This window comes from Mirounga leonina, unplaced genomic scaffold, assembly GCF_011800145.1.
Source record: "Mirounga leonina isolate KUSES-001 unplaced genomic scaffold, KU_Mleo_1.0 Mir_173, whole genome shotgun sequence".
Taxonomy (NCBI): domain Eukaryota; kingdom Metazoa; phylum Chordata; class Mammalia; order Carnivora; family Phocidae; genus Mirounga; species Mirounga leonina.
In genome coordinates this window covers 20904945-20930563 of record NW_023270447.1, presented here as the reverse complement: position 1 = coordinate 20930563, position 25619 = coordinate 20904945, and the positions used below count along the sequence as shown (strand labels likewise).

Genomic DNA, 25619 nt, shown 5'->3' with positions numbered 1-25619 from the left:
CGTCATTTTTATTAATTATCTCCATGTGCTAATAAGGAAATTGAGGCACTTAGAGGTTAAGTAACTTGCCCAGTAACCAGACTAGTAAGTGATAGAGCCAGTTTTTTAAACTTAGGCACTGTGTTTCCAGGGCATGGGCATTTTCTAGAGGGGCTACATATCATCCCCACTTCTTTCTCCTGAGGGCTCTTCCTGAGCCGTTGGAAGTCTGCCCTGAACACCTCCCTTGCACCACGCTGAGTGTCCCTTTTGTCGGCCACCACCACCGCCAGGAAAACTCTACAGGATTTCTGAGGAGGCAGATCAGTTTCTTGTCCGTAGTAGTTGAGTTCTCCAGGAAGCCCATTCTGGGCTAGTTTCGCATGTGGAATGTTGATTACAGAGTTCCCTCAGTAGCAACACCTGGAGAAGAGAGATGGATAGCACAAATAGGCAGAGGGAGAAGTCAAGTTGTCATGTTGTCATGCAGGCCCAACCAACCTCAGCAGATGCAAAAGGCTCTGGGTCTACAATGCCCCTCAAAGCCACCTCGAGGTGGGCCAAGACAGCCAGTCTTTCATTAATTGCACAAGTTACCCGATGGCCCTACCTAAGACCTGCCACGATCAGCACAGAACAAACAAACACTTCAGTCCCCTCTATAGGCATGCCTATTCCAAAGCGTGTGTGCTGCACTCCCCGGGGGCAGCTTTGCCCAAGCAGAACCCATTTGGCGTAGGTAGTAATCAGAGTGATTTCATCCAACAGGTATCTCTCTCTCTCTACCTAAGTGTCAAGCGTGAAGTTTGAAATTCCACCATTAGAAATTCATTCTTTTTTCTATTTTGAACCTTTTTTGTCATCAAAACACTCTCACCAAATTGCAAAAAAAAGCCCTTCAAAAAAGGCAATATAAACCATTTTCAGCTACTCTTGGTGGAACTTAATTGATTGTAGCTGTAAGCAAAGAACACTTTGAAAGAGAAATGGGACACTAAAAGAAGAAGTAAGAGGGTGCCAAAAAATAAATACTACCTTAATTCACAGGTTTACTGACAATCAACTCTGCCCCCTAGTAACAAAGAAGTTACTCTCTTCTCTTTACCTTCGTGTCATTTTAGTGCCCTCAGGACTCTAGAAAATAACATAAGGACATTTCATGGAGCATCATATGTTTCAAAATCACATTGTAGTGCATAAGATGGAGTCTAATTATTTCTTTGAAACTAATCTCTTCCCAGTTGGACAATGTTTATTCATATGTAGACCTTCTTGACTTCTGTTGCATAATGCCAGGAGAAATATGCCTAGAGATATTCTTAACACAGACTTTAGTCCTAGGAGATCATGGGTTCCCACAAATATAACTAAGGATTTAATATGTGCCCTTATATTTATGGATGTCAATGCAAGATAAAGATGTGAAAATTACTAGAAACCAATTTACAGCAGCTGAGGCAAATTAGGGCTTTAAGGCTCATCAAAAAAAAAAAAAAAAGAAAGGAAGTAATGAAATAACCAGCTCTAGGCAAGCCATATGTGCCATCCCAATTCTTTATTAATGGAAGTGTAACTATATGTTAAAGGGAATTTAGTTCCTATGGCAAAGATGCCAGTAGTGATATGCATAGATTGTAACTATTCTCAAGGTGAGGTACCGAAAAATTGTACAGTGATTAAAGGCAGTTTCTACAGTGACCTATATTCACAGGTGTGAAAGACCTCTACATTATTCTCGACAGTGCCCAAAACTCAGTGTACTCTTTGAAATTTGGGGAAATGATACATTTTATTTTGCCAGTATTAGAAAACGTAATTATCTACAAAGAACATTCAAAGTAGTTGGCATATATATACCTTGACTACAACTGAGATTTTTAGCAATTACCACAAAGGTACCAAAGCTTGAAACATTGGTAGTATGTCAAAAGCTATCTTCTTCTAATACTAGTAATAATCTATCAGGGGTCACAATTTCCATATATGTTATGATAAATTGGTTAGAGAATGTGGCATCTCTGAACAAAAATGAAGATCCAAAGGAATTTTCTACTCAGATAATACCAAAAATGACCGTTGAAATGAACAAATCATGTACCAGTTTTTATCAGTGTATAACAGAGATAAAGGAGATATACAGCAGGCATGTCACAAAGGTCAACTTGACCTCACCAAGTTTTAGGGAGTTGGATTATGACTCATAAGCCTTGCACAACTCTTAGAACAGGTCCACGCATTTCAGAGTTTCTCTGAAAGGTTCTCCATCCCCAGATACTCACATTTTGCAAAAATTGGTTCAGTGCGAAAACAAAAACATGGAAACATCATTGTGAACAAGAATTAGGTCAAAACCTACTATGTCTTAGTCTCATTAGTATGATTCTCTTCTGATTCTCTACCCATGCACATGCTTCATTTCCTCTGGTTGAACTTTTAGCTCTCCAAATCTCCATGCATCTCTTAAACTTACCCTGCCATTGACTAATCTTACATTTCAAAAACCTTATTATCAATTATAGTACCCTATCATCTTGAATTAACATTGAAATAGATCCAATTACCCAATTATCCCCATTATTTATAAACTGCTATTATGAGTAAAAACTACATTGTAATTCTTCATGTAATGCCCTAATATTATTAGTATTATTACTATCAGCCTATGTTTTTACCTACCATATTTGAAGTGTACTTGTTGATATTCCTTATCATTACCTACAATTTAGGATGAAACATTACCGGAGTTTGACCCTCTAATTTGTTTTCTTAGGAGGAATCAGCTACTCTTTGATTCTTATAACCGCTAGTGATCAAGGTTGCTCTTTAATATTTGAAAATACCGGAGTAAAATCCACCAATCACTAATCATCCATATACATGTCTCTCTGGAACACTCCATTACCAAGGCAATAAAAAATGATGGTGCTTTTGAGTACAGCATCTGTATTTATATACTGTAGATAGTTTTACAGTTGAACATGTTATTATGTTTATGCCTAGCAGTTATAGCCATGTTCCCTGTTTAGTGATGACATACTATAGGAGAGTACTCATAGTAAACTGACTAGAAATAATTCATGCGCCATCATCATGAGATGGACAGCCTGACACTAAAAGTCCTATTAGCTACAACATTAAATGATCCTTTGCATATTACTTACTCCAGGATTAAGATATTCTGAGGTCAGCTAATTTAAAAATTAGACTGCCTCACGATTATGCTAGCTCCCTTTTCCTACCTAATATGTTGAATCTCAATGTGTGGCTTGAACGATTTTGCACTATTAAATGCTAAACAAGTACTTTGTCTAAATTATGAAACCACAGAAGTTTTGATCCATGATATATACCGATCACATAATTGCCTACTCATGTAATTCCCTTAGTAGGTCGCTCACAAAGTTCTCTCAATTTCTTCATTTCTTTCATTGGTGTGTGGTACAGAATTCTTTCAACACGTGGTATTCACCTATCAGAAGTTTCACTACTCTGTTTTATTAAAAGCATGGAGGGTGTGATTTCCAATCCTTTATAATTTCCGGATTTACTAATTAAATTGCTTCAATCGTGTCAAAGGCACTTTTTATCACTTAGAATATTAAAATCAGCCCTTTTTGGAGAACAAAGTCAATCAGAAAAACTCTAAAAGCATGAAAAAGTGTTTCCTATGTTCAGATGACTTAAAAGGAGCTCAAAGGAAATTCACCAAATTTAAATAAAAATTCATTATCCTAAAGAAAATAAGCCTGCAAATTAAAGCCACAGCAGCCAGCACCCTGAAAACAAGCCTAGGTAAAAGGCAGCCCCACCTCCAAGGGACACATACTCCTACTATTCTTATTACAATCTTTTTTCCATGCCCCTACTCTGTTTAGATGCAAAGCAAATTCTTTATCTGATGTGGTCAGCAAATGGGGTGTTTTGACTAATGTGTTGGACAAGGAAGACAGGAATTAAACCTTTTCTGACACCTATATGTGGCAAGCATGTTCAATTGGATTTTATATCATTTAGTTCTCACGATGTCCTGCAAGGTAGCTATTGTTATGCCCATTTTTCAGATGCAAAGACCAAGGGTGAGTGATGTTACAGAACTCTTCTGAAATCACTGGGCTAGCAAATGAAGAGCCATGATATACATCAAGTTGTTTGATTCCAAAGCCCCTACTTTTGCATTTACCATGTGGGATATGTGTGTCATACTATATACAAATTACTACTTTCCAGGGAATTAGAATATGATAAAAATGAATTTGGGTCATGAAAAATATAATTTATTCTCTTTGAAGATTCAAAAAGCATTTAAGAATTTTGTCATGCCTCAGGGTCATCATTAGAAACATTAGTCATCCTTTCATTATCAATATATCAGAAGTGCCTATTAACAGAGATTTATGGTTAATGGAATGACAAGGAACATATCTGCACGTGTGCCTGCTTTCTATGGTAACATGACAAATTTCAGACTTCCAAGACTATCTAAGTAACCATTTCATGATTATACATTAAAATATGATTTCTCATTAAGCATGATTGTACAGAGCTGTTTGCACATTGCCCTCACAGGAAGCCTTTAGTAATTACTCAATGTGCAGAGCATGATATGCCCATCATCATACTTGCCCTTTAAGCTCTGTGGCACATTAAGTCCAGGCTTAACATCTAAACCCCCAGAGAGCTACTGCTTTTAATCCCTAATTAGGAATGCTCTCAAGTAGTCCCCAACATCATCCAAAGGAAAGGATTGTTTCATTTGTTTTTCCAATTTGTCAGACTAATGATAACCCTAAATAAAGTCGCTTTCATTGCATTACCACCATAGGGCCAAATGCTGCTCAGCTCCTCTGATCCTGTTTTGGATTTTGGAAGAAATTTTTAATGACCGAAAGTTTTCCTGACCCGAAACATAAATTCTCTAACAATAGCCTGTCTAATCCTGGCTTGTGAGTTGAGGAAAGATTTGAAAAACAAGGCCCTCCCCGGGCTTCCTTAGCTCTTCACAGCATTTGGATGGCTGCCTGCTCTACCAGGCTGACCTTGGTTCTCCCCATCCCAAACCTGAATCCCAGTGGACATGGGATCCCATGCCAAATACCAAGTTTTAATAATCTGTTTCAGTGTCTTTGTATTTTTTCATTGCTATAGACTGTTAGAATGGGCAAGCTTACAAGACAGAAAAATAATAATGTGCAACCTATGTATATTCATAGTCTAAATGAATCTGGATCTATTGGTATTTTCTCCCCAAGTTCCATTTTAAATGATACAGCTACATATCATAGATAGAAAATCTTCCTCTTCAGATGACTTAGCTAAAACTATGATAAACAAACCCTTTCTGGTTTATAGGAACTTCCTAAAAGATCTCCTATTTGGTATGTTGCAAAAACTAGGAAATATGCAACTGTTAATGTCAGAGAAGGAGAAAATCTGGGAAAAATCATATGGTCAGATTTATTGGTGGTCTAGGAGATGCAGAGAAAGCAAACAAACCTGAAAGTTTGCATAAACATGAAGCTCAGAATATATTTCAAAACTTTCAAGGGCTAGTGATATTTGGGAAGAAGACCAAAAATTTAGAAAATCAAGGTAGTTGTATTAGTTTGCTAAGGTTGCCATGTAACAAAGTAAAACAGATTGGGTGGCTTAAAGAATGGAAATTTATTTTCTCACAGCTCTAAAAGCTTAAGTCTGAAATCAAGATGTTGCAGAGTTGGTTTCTTCTGTGGCCTCTCTCCTTAACACAGGCCATCTTCATCCCTGTGTCTTTCCATGGTCTTCATCTGTGCGTATATGCGTCTGAATTCCCTCTTCTTATAAGGATACTAGTCATATTGGATTAAGGCCCATCCTAATGACCTCATTTTAATATAATTACCTCTTTAATGACCCTATCTCCAAATACGGTCACATACTAAAGTCCTAGGAGTTAGGATTTCAGCATAGGGATTTTGGGAGACACAACCCAGCCCTTAACAGAGAGGACATGAAAAATATAATCCCATTCCAAGACTGCCTGTGCCCTCAGATGATTTCTGTTATGAATGATGCAGAGCAAAGTGACCCATTGTGGAATGAGAGATCAGAACCTGAAGTATAGATACCAAAGATGTTGCCATGGTTACATGAACAAAGGCAATATTAAAAGCAGCCTGAGTAGATGGGGCAATAATTTAATCATGAAAACTTATAATAAAAATTGTGAGGTTTGATACAAATTTTATAGATTTTTAAAGAAAGAAAGCACATGTGATCTTCTATTCAAAATGCGGTTCTTATTGTTGAAATATACATTATAGATACTTCCATTCATTCATTTTATTCTGTCTATGTTTATTATTGACAGCCTACTACGTGTGGAGCTATAACCAAAGCCCAAATAATAGCCAGCGTTTTGTTTTCTGGTGAAGATACCAATTCAAAAGTGAGCCTTTTGGCAAGTCAGTGTTAAACCAGTTTGCCTTTTGTTTTCATTGTTTACTTCTTTTCATTTTTATCAAGAGTGGGCAACATAAGTTTTAGCCAGTTTCCAAATGAAACACGTGTAGGCAATAATTACATGAACATACGTATGCCATTGTTGTTCGCAGTTTGTTTAACTATGCATACCATAGTTAAAGCAAAGGTTTTCCTGCTGCTTCCATGTGTTTAGAATAGTAATTATTAATGGGTGTCCTTTCCTCGGTGGCAATATTTGGATTAGCAACAGTCACTATCAAGATCTGGAGCCCTCACTGGTGCCATAAAATTTATACTCAGATTGTGCCACTTAATGACTCTGAAGTTTCATATCCGACTTTTCCCTTAGTTCTAGATTTGAATAGCACTTCTAAGAAAATAACAAAAGGATGTCTGTAAATCAGTACATCCCCCTGAAGGAGTTTGTCTTTATACTACAAAGAAGTATGAAGAAGATAGTCATGACTAAATAAGGTCCTTCCAGGCTACCAACTGGCTGCTGGCAATTCCGCATCATAGGCTTTCAGGTAGTTAAATCCAATGTGCAAAATGTTATCTTAAAACACCAGAGCTTGTAGGAAAATTGTAAAACCCACAAAGGGAGAAATCACGATAATACATGATGTCTTGGTTCATTCTTAATGGACTCCTCTTACTCAAACAGACCATGTGACTTTAGAAAGTCTTTGTCTGCATTAAATTGCAGAATGGTTTCAACATACTACAGATGCCATGGTAAGCAAAGTGGACTTTTTTTTTTTTTTTTCAAGCTGAAAACATGTAATTGTTGCCTAGTACAGAGATAAAAATTTGGCGGATGAAGTAACCCAAATTGACTTGTAAACTCTTGAAAACAAACAACTTTTCATTACATATCTCATTTCTCATCTTTAAGCTTTGGCAGTGAGCATTCTTTCTTTAGAGAGCTGGTTGGATGAAGAAAACTTTTACAGCTCCATTTCATGGAAACCATTGTTTGTGTTTCTGAGTCCAGTGAAAGTCAAAATTAGCAGGAGAGCAGGAAGAGTTCACATGCCAGTTCCAAAGATCCTCTAGAGATTATTAATCAGTTAGATGAGAGCACACTGCCTGTTCTCCATGGAACCTTTTTTCTTATAAGTGAAGCAAGTCTGGCAGTGTCGGCAAATGTCAATGCCATGCAGAGAGAATAGATAAATTTAGAACAAATTATTTCCCAGTTAAATAGGGACCAACAGTGAGTTTATAATAAAACAATTTGCACACAGTCCAGAATATGACAATGGTAATTGTTCTTATGCTGAAAACAAATCTCTACTGATGTATGCTTGTGGCAAAGCAGAGCATGTCCTTCCCACATCTATATTCAGGACCAGGAAGGCCATTCAGTATTTGTAACACTTGCCCAGCTTAGACAAGATCATAACACACTGGGAGGCATGATGACACACAAGAGTTTTCAAGCCCTTATTTTGAGCTGGAAATATAGTATTCAATACCAGACATTTGAGAGCAGGAAAAGAATGGAATATCCTTTCATCTTCAGCTGGTGGTTGATGTTCTTATTATCCGGAACTTTTGAAGATGTTTTAATCCTGCTAGAGCACTGACTCTCAACCTGGCTGCACAATGAAGCTAACTGAGGAGCTTTAATAAACTGATATCTGGAACCCACCTCCAGAGACTCTGATTTAAGTGATTTAGGGTGTGGTCAGGCATTGGAATTTTTAAAAGCTCCCCCAGGTGATTCTAAAGAGCAGATATGGTTCAGAAATTCTGTTGGAAAAAAAAAAGGAAATTATCAGATGACATTTTGTCCTTTATAGCTATGAAAGTTAAATCTACCTAAATAGTTCATATCCCATTTTTACTAGCATCGTAACAAGCATCCAAATCATCAGAGAAAATATGAATAATATAATATCTGAACCAGAAGGGATCCAAGAGATAATATAGCCCACAGATTCTCCAGTCAGGGGTTCTTGGGTTCCTGGGAGTCCTTTAAGTAGTATGTAGTCCTTAAGTAATATGTCAACTCCTTAAAATTGTAGCTATGGACATTTTTTTGAGAAGAGTATCCATAGATTCCATCAGCTTCTAAAAGGAGGCTCTGGTTCCAAAAAGGTCAAGAACCATTTATGTAGGCTAAATCCCTCAATTTGCAGACAATGAAACTGAAGACGAACATGAAAACAGAAAAGAATATCTTCTTCATCACCCCTCCAAGACATCTCAGAACCAAGCCCATGACAGCCCATATGTTTTTGCACAAAACCGATTAAAATCCCAAACCAAAATATGGACCCCCCACAAACAGACTGACGTTTTGACTAAATGAAGATTTCGACCCAGGTGGCTGAAGTGTCCAGAACCACACAAGTGGCAATATTTTTGAAGACTTTGTTAAACTTCATAGAATGGGGCCCCTGGCTACGAAATCCCCTCAAGGATTTCTCAGACGAAATATGAAGTCAGGAAGTGACCAAATGTTAGCCAAGTCCAAGCAGAGATGATGTAGTGCCCCCAATGTAGTGTTGTAACCTCAATTTTATTTCTCCAAAGTTCGTATCATGTTTAATTTATACTGTTTCATAACCTTAATAAAATGTGGTTTCTATGTATATTCATTGATGATGACCTCATTTGAGTCCACAGCCATTCATGAGAAAAAGATTCTTCTCTAAGAGAGGTTACAGATATGTCTGCTTGTCACTTACATAACACATTACAACTTTGGGTGGTAAAGACTAGAGGCTTTCTCTATAGCAAAAACCCAGCTCCAGGCAGAGTCACCATAGAAGGTAGAATTTTATATGATATTTTCTGTCTTTAGCTGTTGTTGAGACTATTGGGAATTACTCTAATATCTAATTTCTTCAATTTTCTAATTGTGGCATATGCTGGAGTTCACTCTGGTAAAATATACATAATATTAAATACATAACATTAAAACTATTCTTCACTTAGTATCGATAAATCTATCAGGTGAAACAGGTATAAGTTACTAAGTTTGAAGGTTGGAGTCAAACCTGTGTCCACCTGACTCCTATAGATATTTTGATATAGTTATGACTATGATACACTACAATGAACATGGGCTTGGGGATCATACTTATGTTTAAATCTCAGTCCTACTGTGGGGCGCCTGGGTGGCTCAGTCAGTTAAGCATCAGACTCTTGGTTTCAGCTCAGGTCATGATCTTATGGTTGTGAGATCGAGCCCTGTGTTGGGCTCCATGCTGAGCGGAGAGTCTGCTTCAGATTCTCTCTCTCCCTCTGCCCCTCCCCCCACCTCGAAGTCTCTCTCTCTCTCTCTCTCTCTCTCTCATAAAATAAATAAATAAAATCTTTAAAAAAATAAATCTCAGTCCTACTCTTTATTGGCTGTGCAACCCTAGGCAAAGTACTGAGCCTATGAGACTCAATTCTGTTTCTATAAAATCGGATTAATTTTACCTCCATCAGAGGGTTGATATCAGGTAGAGGCACTACCTAATATAGCGCCTTGAATATTTTAGATACTCAGATGTGATTCACCTTTTCCCACTACCTTCTAAAGCTCACATTCTTTCCACCAAACCAAAGGACTTTTCTGAAATTTTCCTTTTCTTCTTCCTCACCGCTAACTAAAACTGGGTATTTTTTTCATTGCTAAATCATGGCAGCCTCACTTAAATGGTCTTTGATTTGTTGATTGTCTTTTAGACAGACTTTACATTTATCCACTGAAGCTTTTAGAATACAAAGCAGAAAACATTGCATTAATGAATAAAAGATGTTGAATACTGTTATTCCCATGTGCTTTGCATTCTCACTCCAATTGCAAAAATTAATATCACGAATTGAAAAAAGGAAAGGAGAAAAGAAAAAAGAGCCAAATCTAAGGGGAAAAAATAGGAGAAATTTAGGAGAGAAAGAGGCATTTTGGCACCTAGTCATAATCCTGGGCTAAGATTTATTTACAAAATGGTACCCAGTTTATTCACGCATTCATTAAGTATTCTCTGGAGAAAGCAAGTATTGAATGGAAGACTAAAGAATCGGAAGATGTCAATTGGTGAAGCAAAGGTAGGAAAAGGATCTCTGCTAAGGGGATAGCATCCTAGGGTTGAGACTTGCTCAAGGAGCATTAAAGAAACTAATGTCTACCAGATGATGTTTTAGAGTCTTATGAGATAAAGTAGTAAAGGACTTCAATGTCATGACCATGTCATGTAGCTCTTGGACATTTTCTAAACTTAGTAAGCATATATAGTGACATAGGAAGAAATAATAATAGAAACAAAATGCTTCCGAAGTTCCCTAAGAGGGACGCCTGGGTGGTTCAGTCAGTTAAATGTCTGCCTTCGGCTCAGGTCATGATCCCAGGGTCCTGGGATCAAGTCTCGCATTGGGCTCCTTGCTCAGTGGGAAGCCTGCTTCTCCCTCTGCCTGCCACTCACCCTGCTTGTGATCTCTCTCTCTCTCTCTGACAAATAAATATAGAATCTTTTTTAAAAAAAGAAGTTCCTTAAGAACCTACAGAAAGTCTAAATAAAGAAAAATCTAAAATAGACCCATTTTAAGTTTTCCTCTGCTTTTTCACATGTAGTCATTTCCCAATAATTTACAAAATGCTTTAGAATTTCAAACAAACCTCAGACTACACATAAAAAGAAGAGACAAGCCTATATTTCAGTTTGGTGATTCCAGAATGGATGAGCAATTAGTGTTCAGCACTTGACTGTTAAAGTCACTTGGATGTATTTCTCTCATCTTTTAATTTATCCATCATTTTTAAAGCAGGAGACTCAAAATTGTTTGCCAAAGCACAGAGGAATTTTTTTTTTTCTAATTTTACATTGTTCCACCTGGCAAAAAGAGAAATTGCTTATCGACTACATTATCCAGAGCTCTTAAGGACCGGTCATACCTTCCCAGGGATCCCCATCCCTGAATGTCCCACACTCGTAATTCTCTAGGCTGGAGACAGGCTTAGTCAGGCCTCCGAATACTGTCAGTGCCTAGAATACTGTTGAAGGCTCATTTAAACTTATATAATAAGACTTCACATGAATGATTCTCTGTCTGAGAAAAAAAGGAACTAAACGTCATCTTCCTCTCTGACTCAAGCCTAGGGTTGGCCGCCAAGGGAAACGGGCCCTCCTCGGTTCCCCTTGGAACTCTATGTAAACAGCTTGAAGCCAAGGGAAATCACCTAACCCTAGCTAGTAAGATCAAGGGTTATGTCCCTCCTCCGGGAATGCTAGCCTGCTCTGGCTATGACCAAATACAGAGGGAAAGGTCCAATATTATTATATGAATGTCTACTTCCTCCTTGTAGGTGGCAAAAATCAGGGGAGCAGGAACTAACTAACTAACCTAATATAACAAATAAGTAAATAAATAAATGCAAGAGTGAATGAGCAGAAACAATGTTAAATATGAAGGGAAGGGAGCCAATGAGGAGAGGGAATAAGGGATGAAAACCACATGCTACTAGAAAGGGAACAGAAAGCTGAGATAGACATAGTGATGCTTCCAGCAGCATCAGGCACTACTACCTCCGCTCTCCTACTTAAACTACCATGGGCACTTTTGCACAAGTTGCTATCTCCTTCCAAAGTTGAGCACAATTTATCTTAAAGGCATCTTACTGGTTAATACAGCTTTACAATAAACTCTCCGCAAAGTATAAAGAACTGAAGAAATAAACTGAAGTGGCTTTTAGTGGTGGCTGGGGGTACCAGATGGACAGCTTTGCAAATGGATGGCTTCTGCTTCTCCTAAGAATAGATACAGCCTGATAAACAGAAGTGTAAGATTTCCCCAACTGCTACACCAGGATGCCTTCACCCTGACAAAGTAATGGCTGCGAGAAAGAAAGAACAAGTCACCTTTCCCAGCCAGTTCTCTGCTGACACTGCTCAAGAACTGCCATTCAGCACCACGGTGATAGGAGCGTTTTCCTTCCTACCCGCCAAACAGAGGCACCCCTGGCTTATTTCACTTGGAACAGAGAACAGTCAAATCAGATAGCAATAATTTTTGACTACCCTCAGCTCCACCGGATTCAAAGCGCTGAACTTAAAGTGAAAACCAACTTGAGTTTCCCATTACAATTTCCCATAGCCATCTAGTCCTCTAACGGTCCCCAGCACTAAATCAGGTAATGCAGGATAGTGTAGCTATTTTATCTGGTTCTCCCAAAGATATTTGAAATGAGTACTCTGCCATCCATGAAATCAAATGAATCTCAGGGACATTTCTATTTATGCAGTGTGAGGGGGATCTTTCAAAAGAGAAAGGAAAAGCATAAAAAGGATGGAATGTTTCCAGGAGAACAAGTAATGTACATTTCCCTTTCGGAAAGAAAAGCAGCAAATACGTATGAAAAATTGAGGGACATAAGTTAATGTGGAGTCTTCACATCATTTATTTATGTACTGAACTTAAGAACCACTAAAGTCATCTTCATCACATAACCTTAAAATGAGCAGAGACCAATATAACACGGCTATCAGATTACAGTCGGTAGATGTTAGAAAACATACGCTTTGTTTATCTTACACTTTCCTAAACAATCGTGCACAGCTTTCTTTTGTTCCAGGAGTCATTCAAGCATATAATAAGAGTTCCAGCAAGTTGAAACCTCTTGTATCTGGTTATTTTCAGGCAGTTGTAAACTTGCTGCCTCCAAGCCAGTAGTTTTCTTACGTTGTCAGCAAGGATTTAAAAAAATGCCATCATCCCAATTCTTGTTAGTAAAAGAGCTGCTCTATCTTCAGTCCCTTCCATTAACCCTCATTAACAGTTTGCACTTACTTTTAAAATAATTTTAAACATTCTGATGCTTTCAAGGTAAAAAGCACTTATGCTGCAGTGTGCAGCTCTCACTTCTTGCTCCCTTAGCTATTATAATTTCTCACCCTGGGTTTTTTTTTTTTTTTTTTTGTACCTTGAAGCAATTCTCCTACCATCAGCCTGATGAACCCACAACTGGCTTTCCCATGCATTTAAAACTTTGCCTCGTCTTTGCTCTTCTGTTCATTCATTCATTCATTCTTTCACATAACAGACATTTCCATAACATCTCCTCCTGTCTTCACTTGTCCTACATACATGTTGGATCAAATTCAAGATAAAATAGTATGTGATTGAGCCATAAAAAAAAATATTACGTGATTGAAAAGGCACTAGAACAGAAATCCTGGATCCTTCTGTCAGCTCTGTCATCCATCAAGTATGTGACCTTGAGCAAGTCACTTCCCCTATATACACCTCTGTTAATAGGGGCTGGGCTATGTCATATCTAAAATCACTTACAGCTTTGAAATTCTACTATATCATTGTCACCCCAGTATTAGTGCAAACAGATAAATCCATACCATGATATTAGTAACTTTGAGATACCAATTTCAAGATATTTATATTTTTCAGTGGTTGAATACAATGGCTTTCCTAAAAGGAAGTAAGGAAATTCTGACTTTGGTATTTGGGGTATGTTAATGAGCTGAGGAAAGAGTACTTGAGGACAGAGTGTTCAAATTCCATTTAGGAGACTAGTCTTGACTATTAGTCTACTTGCTATCTGCAATTCATCTCCTGCCATTCTCCCTTAACCCTTCACTTCCACACATCCCATGACTGCTCTCATCAGTGTTACCAAATGACTTTCACAGGGTTAGATCCATGAGTCGACTGTTACTCCTCATCCGACTTGACTCATCGTCATCATTTGACATATTTGATGACTCCCTCCTTAAAACACTTTCTCTATTGGACATCTATGACTCACCCACCTCTCTCCCTACTGCATGGGTCACTCCTCATTTTTCTTTGCTGATTTCTCTTCTGCACTCCAAGCCCCTAATGTTGGAGTGCTCCCAGCACTGAGGTGTTGGTCTTCTTTTCCGTGTGCACTCACTCCCTTGGTGATCTTATCTAATCCCTTGGTTTTAAACTCTATCTATATGCCAAAAACCCCAAATCTGTAACCAAGACCTCTTTCCTGAACTCCAGATTGGTATATGCAGATGGCTAATAGACTTCTAAAAAGAAGTATTCCTGATGTTCTTGCCCAAACCTCATCCTGACAGTCCAGTTGATGGAAGCTCCATCTTTTCAGATGCTCTGTCAAAAAAGTCTTTGGGGCATTTTAGTCCCTTTATTTCTCTCATACCCTACATCTAATCCATTGGGATACTGACTCTAGTTTAAAAATGTGTCAGAATTAAATTACTTCTTACCTCTACTGCCATCTCCCTCCTGGAGCTGCAATAGCTACTTAACAGGCCTCCTTCTAGGCTTATCCCTTAGAACCTGTTCTCAACACAGATGTCAGAATGGTCTTTTGAAACACTAATTCAAACCCTCCATTGGCTCAGCAACGTCTTCACAATGGCCTACAAGCCCTACCTCCTCTGGCCCTCCATAGCCCCTCTGATTTCACCTCCTATTGCTTCCTCCCCTTGCTCACTCCACTACAGTCAAGCAGCCCTTCTCACATCACACACGACAGGAGTAGCCTTGGTTCTTGCTCTTCTGCTTACACACATCTGCACAACCAATTTTCTCACCTCCTTCAAGTCTTTGCTCCCTTCTCACCTTCTCAATGAACCTTGACCATCCTACTCTAGCAGGCACTCCTAATCTCCCTTATCTGGATCTACCTTTTCTTTTTCCATAGCACTTCCCACCTTCCCATGCCTATACAATTTACGTATCATATTTTTTGTTCATTTTCTGTCCTCCCAAGCTAGAATGTAAGCCATGGGAGGACAGGGATCCTTTCCTGGTTGTTCATCCATGTACGTGGACACTTTTCCCTACTTTTCCATCTCCATAAATACAAGAAAAAATGTTATTTCAACTAACTACTTTGATGTCACCCTCTACCTGCTTCCAATCATGTTAACCTTCTCAAAGTTGAAGGCCTTCACTTGTTCAGATATTTTCATCAACTCAAGTACCTGGAATTGTCTCAGGCACCTCGTAAGTGTTTTATATTCATCAAATAAATGTTTAATCAATAGATCACTGAGGGATGGGCGAGTAGGGAAGAGTGGTCCTATAATTATCAGATTATAGCCAACATCACGAGAAGCTATATATGAAATAATAAGCTTAATACAGCTTCATCTTAATTATCCAATCAAAGCCCAATCCTGCTGTCCCTACTTTATCATTTGATAACCCTGATGGATGGACAGTGTTTGGAGTTCACTTCTCACTGTGGAGACCCTTGCTCTTCGCCCATCAGAATTCTCAGAACAAATTATAACCTTGGGCTAAAGAAACATGAAGAGTTCTGTATTCATCCTGGCAGACTTAGAATAGAGCCTATAAAATAACTACTTTATATCTACTGTAAGAAATATAAAAGAGAGGAGTAGTAATTAACAGGTATTGAGATCTAAGCCTGTGACAGACATTATCTTAAGGTTTCACAAGTATAAACTCATTTCTTCCTTGCAATAATCCCTACCTCCTGACTTCACACCTCTCTCCCCATTATTGGATGTGATCCATCTGGACAACAATCACAAAGTAACAAAAGTGCAATGGGTCAGAAGGGAAGATACAAAGCTAAAGAAATAGACCATGGCCTTTAATACTTCTAAAGAAAAATGTTATCTGTTAAGCACAGCTGCCATATCTCCGTGAAACCAGGTTGAGAAAATGTTTATGTTGACACATTGAAGGTCAAATATTCAAGGGTAATTAGATTTCTCCAAGGTGAATCATGGAGATGGCCTAGTTAGAAGTAGATACAGAACTTTCACTTTCCAGCCATAAATCAGCACTGACATACTAAAGCACATTTCTAAACATTTTTGCTTGTAGCTTCATCAATTATTTTACATATTTTCTGTTATTAGTCTTTTACAAATTTCATTAGGATCACAAAAAATTTACTAACTTACCTCTCCTCATCTCAGTATTCTTTCTTTCTTTTTTTTTTTTAATTTGAGAGAGAGAGCACCCATGAGTGGGGAGAAGGGCAGAGGGAGTGAATCCTCAAGCAGACACCCCCCCACACCAAGAGCAGAGCCTGACATGGGGCTCTATCTCATGACCCGTGAGATCACGGCCCAAGCGGAAACCAAGAGTCAGAGGCTTAACCGACTGAGCCACCTACATGCCCCTCAGTATTATTTCAAGTAGCTTTTTATTACCCTACTTTTCCATCTCCATAAACACAAGAAAAAAAATGTTATTTCAACTAACTTCTTTGATGTCATCCTCTACCTGCTTTCAATCATGTTGATCTTCTCAAAGTTGAAGGCCTTCACTTGCTCAGATATTTTCATCAACTCATTCAGCATACATTTATTGAATTGCAGTGACAGCGCTGAGCACAAAGAGGCATAATCCACAGTCCCTCAATCAGAGAATGTAGTGTCTAATAGTAAAGGAGAAACCAATACACTGAAATAGCTTCCTATAAGAACCTCAGGGTCCATAAACAGAGGATTAGATAAATAAGACATTTATGTTCATGAAATGGAATACTACAATTTAAATTATTAGATTTAAATACATCAATATGGCTCGTTTTTAAAATACATTGAGTGAAAAAGCAAATTTTCAAAAGATATATGCAATAATCACATTATGTTCTTTAACAAACAGGTTACAAAATGACATTATGTATTGCTTACAAATATACAGTGTGTAACAAAAAATAAAAAACAGAGATTGAGAGGTTAGGTACCAAATTCAGATTAGTGGTTACCTCTGGAGAAGGAGGAGGTGAATGGGATTGGAAAATGTGTAATGTGAACCTCAACTTGATTAGTAAGATGCTATTTCTTTATTTAAAGAAAAATATTCTAAGCCAGGAATTTTAAATGGTAAATTTTGTTAGTTTGGGGTAGTAGAATATATGGTATTTTTCTATATTTTAATGATTTTTCCCAGCTATCTTCCAAATTTATAAATGAGAGAGAAGAGAGAAGGAAAGGTGTCACACTGAGAACACATTCACAATAAATAGGAAGTGACAAAGGCTGAAGAGAACATACCAGAGATACAAGCAAGTGTCAACAAGGGAGCAGCACCAAGAAGGGCTGTGAGGTTACAATGGGGAGAGACCAGTGGATGGGATTCCTAGAAGTGTTCCTAAAAATGCTAGACTGGAGTCAGGCTTAAAGAATGACCAAAAGTCATACAGACTGAAGTGAGCAAGAAAGTATTCCAAGAAGGAGGAATGGCAGAAGGAAAGACAAAGCTACAGGACAGAACATGGAGCGTTCAGCAGAGACAGAGCCTCAGGAGACAGTCTTGAGCTTGAATTTTAACTCTGCTATTTACTTGCTTAGGGACCTTGGGAGGGTCACTTAATCTCTCCAAAACTGTTTCTTCAACTTGAACATGGGATAATAATATCTTCCTGGCTGCAGGATTGCACAGGCTAGAGAAAGTATATTCAAAGATGCCTGCATATAGTGATACAGTAATGCTCACAAATGAAGATTATGATTAATGATTATCGCATGGCACGAAGATTCAGGTCTCCTGTTTCCAGAGTCAGTGATCTTTTCATAACACCACATTGCTGATTTTGCAATTTAGCATTATCCTATAGTCATGTGGCCAAAACTTCCACGGTAATAAAGCAAGAGACCTCAGTGGAGTCCTGGACAGCTCACTGGATCTCAGTTATAAATTATGCCTCTTTAAAACAGCATGGAAGTTCCTCAAAAAATTAAAAATAGAACCACCATACGGTCCAGCAATTCCACTTCTGCGTATTTATCCAAAGAAAATCAAAACACTAACCAAGAAAGATACATGCACCCTCATGTTCACTGCAGCATTATTTATAATAGCCAAGACATAGAAACAATCTAAGTGTCCATCGATGGATGAACGGGTAAAGAAAAATGCAGTGTATATATAGTTGACCCTTGAACAACACAGGTTTGAAATGATTGGGTCCACTTATACACAGGTTTTTTTCAATAAATACAATAGTACAGTACTGTAAATATATTTTCTCTTCCTTATGATTCTCAATAACTTTTTTCTTTTCTTTTTCTCACTTTATTGTAAGAATACAGTATATAATAATTTAACATACAAAAATATGTGTTAATTGACTGCTTATGTTATTAGTAAGGCTTCCAGTCAATAGTAGGCTATTAGTAGTTCAGTTTTTAGGGAATCAAAAGCTATACATGGATTTTTAACTGCAGGAGGTGGGGGGGAGAGGGGTTAGTGCCCCTAACCTCCGCATTGCTCAAAGGTCAACTGTCTACATGGAATATTATTCAGCCACAAAAAAAGAATGAAATCTTGCCATTTGCAAACCAGATGGACCTTGAGGGCAGTATGCTAAGTGAAATAAGTCAAAGAAAGACAAATGCTATAGGATCTCCCTTATATGTGGAATCTAAAAGAACAACAATAACAAAAAATCCCAAAACCGCTCTTACATATACAGAGAACAGATTGGTGGTTACCAGAGGCAGGGATGGAGTGTAGAAGGTGGGCAAAATGGGTGAAAGGAGTCAAAAGGTACAAACTTCCAGTTGTAAAATAAATAAATCTTGGGAAATAACGTACAGCATGGTGACCATGGCTAATAATATTGTATTGCATATTTGAAAGTTGCTAAGAAAATACATTTTAGAAGTTCTCATCACAAGAAAAAATTCTATAACTATGTATGGTAATGGATGTTAACTAGACTTAGTGTGGTGATCATTTTGCAAATTTTACAAATATTGTCATACATCTGAGACAAATACAATGTTGTATGTCAATTATACCTCAATTAAGAAAAATGTCTCTTTTTGGTGTGCAAAAGAGCCCCAGATTCTACCTCTCACTCCATGTTGTTGGTGTTTCTCTGGAACATTTCTAACTATTTTGTCTGTCCTATATATGACCTTAAAGCAGTCAAAAGTAGAACTCTTGGTCAATTACCTTCCCAATTGTTGAGTCAGCTGCTGGCTAAAATTTTGAATACCAAACTTGTGTCAGCCAGGAAGTTAAAATAGGAGGTTATATGTTTAAGACCTTGAGGTCCCTGGTCTTCAAGGTTTACCAAAAAACCAAGTGCACAGGACTTTGGTCACGTTGCTGTTATTGATAAAGCATTCACAGATTTGTTCAATGGACTCTAACATATTTTTCATTTTATTTAAGCTGTAATGCTTGTTATGAAAGCAAGTTTAAAGAGCATTAAAAAAAAAACTTCATAAGACTTACACAATGCTGTGTTATATGAATGGTATATTTTACTCTGAAAGTCCCCAGGCCTCTTTTATCTTACCCAGTATCAGCAAAGGGAGGCTCCATCCACACGATTCCCAAGCACACCTCACTCCAAAGCAGACTGATGGTCCCTTGCCACTCTACTGAGCCAGCTGCAGCATGAGCTAAGGCCAAATCTGGGCAATTGAATTATTTTTCTCAGTGAGGTTTTAGCAACCATTAGCACTATCCCAGGAAGTTGTCCTTTCTTGGAGATAAATTGCCATAGGAAGCTATGTTTTCTCTTTTAGCACATACTTCCAAATTTCATTGCTCTGCATGGTGGGGAAGAAGCATATGTTGCTTCTCAACACCACTCACTTCAAACAACTGAGAAACACAGGGTTGTTTAGGCCACAGGAGCAATGGACACACACCATCCAGAAATCTCCTTTTGTCTGACAAAATGCCACAGACTTGCATTGATAACATGCTATTTTTGTTCACCATCAATCCACTACAGCTGCCACCACCCTTTCCAAAACAATAGCCGAACTTTCAAAAATCTTCACCAACCTCCTACCCTTTTCCTATACCTTTTCTTTCATCTCCCAAAGAATAAAGAAACAGTTCTGTGATTTTATCAGGGTTAGTTAACTTAATTAAAGGCACTAACTTGGTCACGTTGTATTTGGTTGCAGTGATGTTGTCACAGAGAGGATTTAAAATAACCTAAGATGCTATCTCAGCCCTTGACAAAAACCCACACCAAACCACAGCCGGGATTGGTTCTAGTGGTTGACATTTGGGGCTATCTTCTAGACAAGGAAGCCAGAAAGAGGATGGGCCAAGCATCAACAATCCTTTTAATCCAATGTCCTTCCACAGTAATGGGGAGCAGAATATGCCACCCCAAAATATGCTTCTTTTGCATAGGATTACTTTGAGCTGAAGGCAACTGAGAAGAAACAGATATAAGAAAACTTCTCTGACCTCCCCCCTATAAAGGCAAGATACGGATTTGTAAAGGGGTCCACCTCTTACCAGGAAGGACAGACATAACTAAAGACAACTCTAGACCCTTATTAGCCCAGAGAGGGCACCAGAGGATTCTATATAACAAACTCCACTCACTAGACCTTATCTGCCATTAGTTCCCCCATGTTAACCTTACCACAATTTGCCATCCTAGAAATCCAAAGTGCTTTTCCTTAGTCTTGTGCCTTCTCAAAAAATGTATTGTTCTTTTGTTAAGATGTTATATATGCCCAGGTTCTAACCACTCCTTCAACTTTCTTCAACCACTCCTTACTCATTACTGAGTACTCCCATGTGTACATAAGATGCACTTGTTAATAAACCCATTTGGTTTTTTTCTTATTAATCTATCTTTTGTCAGTCTAATTTGCAAGGCCCCAGCCAATGAATCTAAGATGGGTAGAAGGCAAGAGAGTTATTTTCCTCCCCTACAAGAGCATACTAGAGGATAAGATGGGCTGATAAATTGCTTTTTTCTATCTGCTCTAAAGAGATTACCCATCGCTGGGATTGTTGGTCTAGTGTCTTCTATGATTATAAAACCTTCCAACAATTACAGGTAAGAGATAAATGAGGACAGAAAAAGCCATGATTTTCTTTCTATTTCTAATTTTGCAAACTTCTGAAATTAAAGGAATCTTTTCTCTTTCTTTAAGAGAAGCAGAGACCAGTAGGCACAGTACATCTGATGATGCTTTAAAGGTAACATTTTGGAGTTCATCCCCACGGACGGGGTAGGCAACAGCAGAGAAATCTATGTATGGGACTTCGATTAGCCATCACAGTTTTTCATTTTATTTTTTGATTAACTTTTCTCATGCATAGCTGAAAAAAAAAACACTAAACAGAATGAACGGCAAGTTTTGTAATTAGACTAGATTGCCCAAGGCAAGAGAAAAAGAAAGACAAGCAAATCCTGTAATTCAGCTCCTAAGTAACATCCTCCACATGATAGGGTTTCTTCATACATTTTTTAATCAGGTTTTAAAGTTTTGCATGTATACACTGAAATGAGTGTTTCTTTTGGGAAAATGTATTAGTTTGCATCAAGGCTTTCATTTTCTCTTAAACACACCTTCTCCCCTGTATTGTAAAACATATAGTACATAAAGGTGTGTGGCAGCAGAGAGGAAAGGGAAAATATCATGAGAGAAACACATGATAAAGCTTACAAAGATGGAAAACCGTGGACTATGTGATAGAAGTGTTGAAGGAGTGTACCCAAAACAGCACTGATGGCTCAATGTCATCCTGGCGCAAGGTTTCTCTTTGCCTTTGAACCAAGAACATTCCTAATCAATAAGTTATATAAAAGAATAAGCCCAGCACATTGGTAACAAGTACACAAAATGAAAGGAATAGCAAAGATGGTAAAATAAACATATTAAGACTCCAGAAGGACTCAGGAAGTATAGGCCAGAACTAACAAGATATAAGATATCCTAACAAGTAAGGATAATTCAGTAAGATACAGTTCTACACTGGCATAAAAATACTCAGGTGCAAATTCAGAAAATGGTGGAAAACTAGGAGCTAGGGTCTATATTAGAAAAGGTCCTAAAAACGGAGGGCGCCTGGGTGGCTCAGTTGGTTAAGCGACTGCCTTCGGCTCAGGTCATGATCCTGGAGTCCCAGGATGGAGTCCCGCATCAGGCTACCTGCTCAGCAGGGAGTCTGCTTCTCCCTCTCCCGCTCCCCCCTCTTGTACTCTTTCTCTCTCTCACTCTCTCTCAAATGAATAAATAAAATCTTTTTAAAAAAAAAGAAAAGAAAAAGAAAAAAGTCCTGAATACGGAATTAGAGAACACCCGTGGTTTAAGTCAGTTTAACGCCCTTATCTCCATCTGTTTTCTCATGTTAAAACTGGGTATAACAGTGTCTACCTCTCAGGATTGTTAGGCCGTTTAAAAGAGATGACATGTGAGAGCAAATCTTAGAGCAGTCTATATGGACCGAGGTCTTACGAGCCCACAGGTCAAGCAGTGCCATGTCTCTGCTGTGCTCAATATTGGTCAAACCAAGGGAATAACACTGTGATCAAGTACAGGGGCCTCGATTTTAGAGCAAGGGAGGAAAGTCAGAAAGCACTTTTTGTACACCAATTTATGTGTCTAAGAGGAGGCTCTGGGGATATTCATAAAAAGCCATGGTCTCTACCCTCAAGGAGCTCTTAATCTAGAAACGAAGGACAGTAACGTTCATCTAGAAGAAGTTGGTCAGTGCATTGCCAGTTTCGTAAGCAAAGTCCATGAGAGTCATCTGAATCACTCTTCAGTCACCCACTCCGTCTAACCCAGCATTTGTAACTACACAATTAACGTTTTTGGAAAGAATGAGTGATACAAGTTTTGCCTGGGAAGGTGAAGATCTAGGGAGAACAAGAAAACTCTGTTTAATATTTTGAAATTCTAACTTAAGAGAGAATCAATCTATATTCTGTAGCTCCAGAGAGCAGAACCGAGGCAAAATGTTGAAGGGATAAGGAGGCAGATTTGAGTTTTCTACAGAAAAACTTTCTACTAATGAAAGTTGCGGAAACAGAAAGGACTAGCTGAAGAACTGGCAAATGCCCCATCACTGAGTGTCCAACCAGGGGCTACACAGGATGGTCAGGATGCTCTAGAAGAAATTCCTACACTGGGCCATTGGCAGGTAAACTATGTGAGAAAAAAATTGCTTTCCATTTGAGAGGTGATCATCAGAGGATGAAAAGGCTAAAGTCCTAATACCCAGGGCCTGTTTGCAAAGCCTGTCACACTAAGGCTAGGAAATTTGACCGGGCAATAGCACTTGGTTCAGTCACAAAAAACAAGAGGGAAGATGATGACTTAAAAATCACCTCAGGCTATAATGAGGACTCCACGAACTGTGTGGCATCAGGTATTGGTATGTAGAGACGTACAGTCCAGTCTTCATGCACCATGACAGAAACTTCTCCCATAGTCCTTGGCTCCACCATGGAAGTCTGAATTAGAACAGCTACTCCATAGCTGGTCAAGTGCATAAAAGGAATTTTTGCCAGTGAACTTACAAAAGTGTCATTGCTTCAGATGTAATAGCTTATGTAACAATTTCCAGATACGGATTCATGTCCCCCTCAGACAGTAACTTCCCTATGCCTACTTGAATGAAGTAAATCAAGTGGAGTTGACCCCAGACCAGAATGAAAGGTGCACCCATGTCTTCATTAGGGGCTGTCCTCCTAATATCTGGACACCTCGTGATTAATCGCCCATAAGAAAAATACTAATAATAGCACCGCTGGTCCTGGGTCATGGCAGACACCGTGAAGATGGTACAGGAATGTCCTATATTGGATAAACATTGCTCTGTAACAGCAAAAATATTTATTGCTATAAGATTAGTTAAGGTTATTTATATTTTATCTGGGCCTGCGAATCCTAAAGCTTGGCCTTCTTTGTGTGTCTCTATTCAAAGATCACAACTATGAGGTCTTTTTGTGAGATATTTGCCTACTTAATTAAAACAAAATCTCTGAGACCTTAAAGTTAGATTTGAATAGATCTAAATTGCCCTTTCAGGGAATTTGTGTACCTGTCCTTCTCTAAAAGTTATATTTCTTTGCTCTGTAAAAAAAAAAAAAAAAAAAAAAAAATCCACTTAGGATACAAGAAGAAAAGAAAAAGAGAAAGGAAGGAGGGAGGGAAGGAAGGAAGGAAAAGCAGGAGGAAGGAAGGAAATTGGAAAGAGGGAGAGAGGGAGGGAAGGAAGGAAAAAGGAAGGAGGGAGGGAAGGAGGGAAGGGAGGAAGGGGAGAGAAGAAGGGAGGAAGGAAAGAAGGCAGGCTAGATCTTTCTCTTTCCAGGCCTCGTGATTGAGATCCAGGGTTTGTGAGCACCTGACAGAGCAGGGTCCTTTGCCGGCTCCTCCTCTTTGATGCCTGACCCTGTGTCAGGGGCTCTGATTATACTTCAAAGCTAATGGCTGGTTCATGGTTCTTAATGGCTGTATCTATTGTTGCTTCACCTCACAGGCCCACTGACTAGAATCCAGGTAAAAAGAACAATCCCAAATTTCCTATCCAGAGTTGCATGTAGAAGCAAAACCAAAGGCTTAACACAATAGGGAAGTAAAACTGTGAAAAGTCCATTTCCAAAATTAACAAAAGCCTGAAAACCACCTACTCCAGGGCTCCGTTTCATCTTCAAGAAAAATCAGGATCTAACTTTTCACTCCAAACTTTCTATCCCAGGCTACTTAGGCAGCACCACATTGCAATTCTCTTATTTAAGGAATGGTTTGAAATATTCCCCAGCCCCGTTTAACACATCCCAAAGCACGTGTCGACGGTGTGGAAGGGCACTGCCAAATGGCCAGCCCTGCTGCGAACCCAGGTGGGGGAGCTGGGCCAGCAGGAGAGGTTACACCTGTTTGGCAGCTTCCTCCAGGCTGTTCGAGTTGAGACCACAAGAGGGGCAAAGAGAGAAGTGCTCCTTGACATTCGCAGTCAACGAAGCAGAAGAGCAAAGGGCATAGCCCAGGGCCTAGAACAAAGGACAGGGCAGGGGTGGCCCTGAGCCACCTGAACGATCCCACTCCTCAGCAGGGTCACAAACCAAAGCGCTTTCTGAGGCCCACGGCGGCCCTTCTGAATGAACGCCAGAACCCGGAGGGCAGGTCACAAACGGCACTTCGAGCCACCTCTCCAGCCTAGATTTAATTGTTTCCGTAAACAAGGCGAAAAATAAATGAGGTTGTACTTAAGGGGTCAAAGGCCTCACGCCCTGACCTCTGCAGAGGAAATTCTGACTGGTTGGTCCTACCTTCCCGCTATGTCCATTTGCCGCAAGTCGTGAAAGTAAATTCAGGCTCAAAACCGCTCAGGCTATCATCCACAATCTGTGTCTCACTTAACTTCTAAACGTTCAGATAAATAGAAGCCTCATCAGTAAACATTGTGACAGTTATCCCTTTAACTGTCATTTATATAAACTTTTGCACATCCCTTTCTAAATCAAGCTC

General features: G+C 38.9%; 1 long non-coding RNA gene across 2 annotated transcripts in view; it reads right to left on the bottom strand.

The window, feature by feature from the left end:
• Window positions 1-5688: 5688 nt before the first annotated feature.
• The window catches only part of LOC118019182, a 69061-nt gene continuing 49130 nt past the window's right edge, over window positions 5689-25619 (bottom strand). The window contains exons 3-4 of one of the 2 annotated variants that reach the window (XR_004681609.1): window positions 16648-16801; window positions 5689-8193 (exon numbers count right to left, since the gene is read on the bottom strand). This is a non-coding gene — a long non-coding RNA (uncharacterized LOC118019182). The remainder of the gene's footprint in view (window positions 8194-16647; window positions 16802-25619) is intronic. The other variant, XR_004681610.1, reaches the window with a different exon arrangement.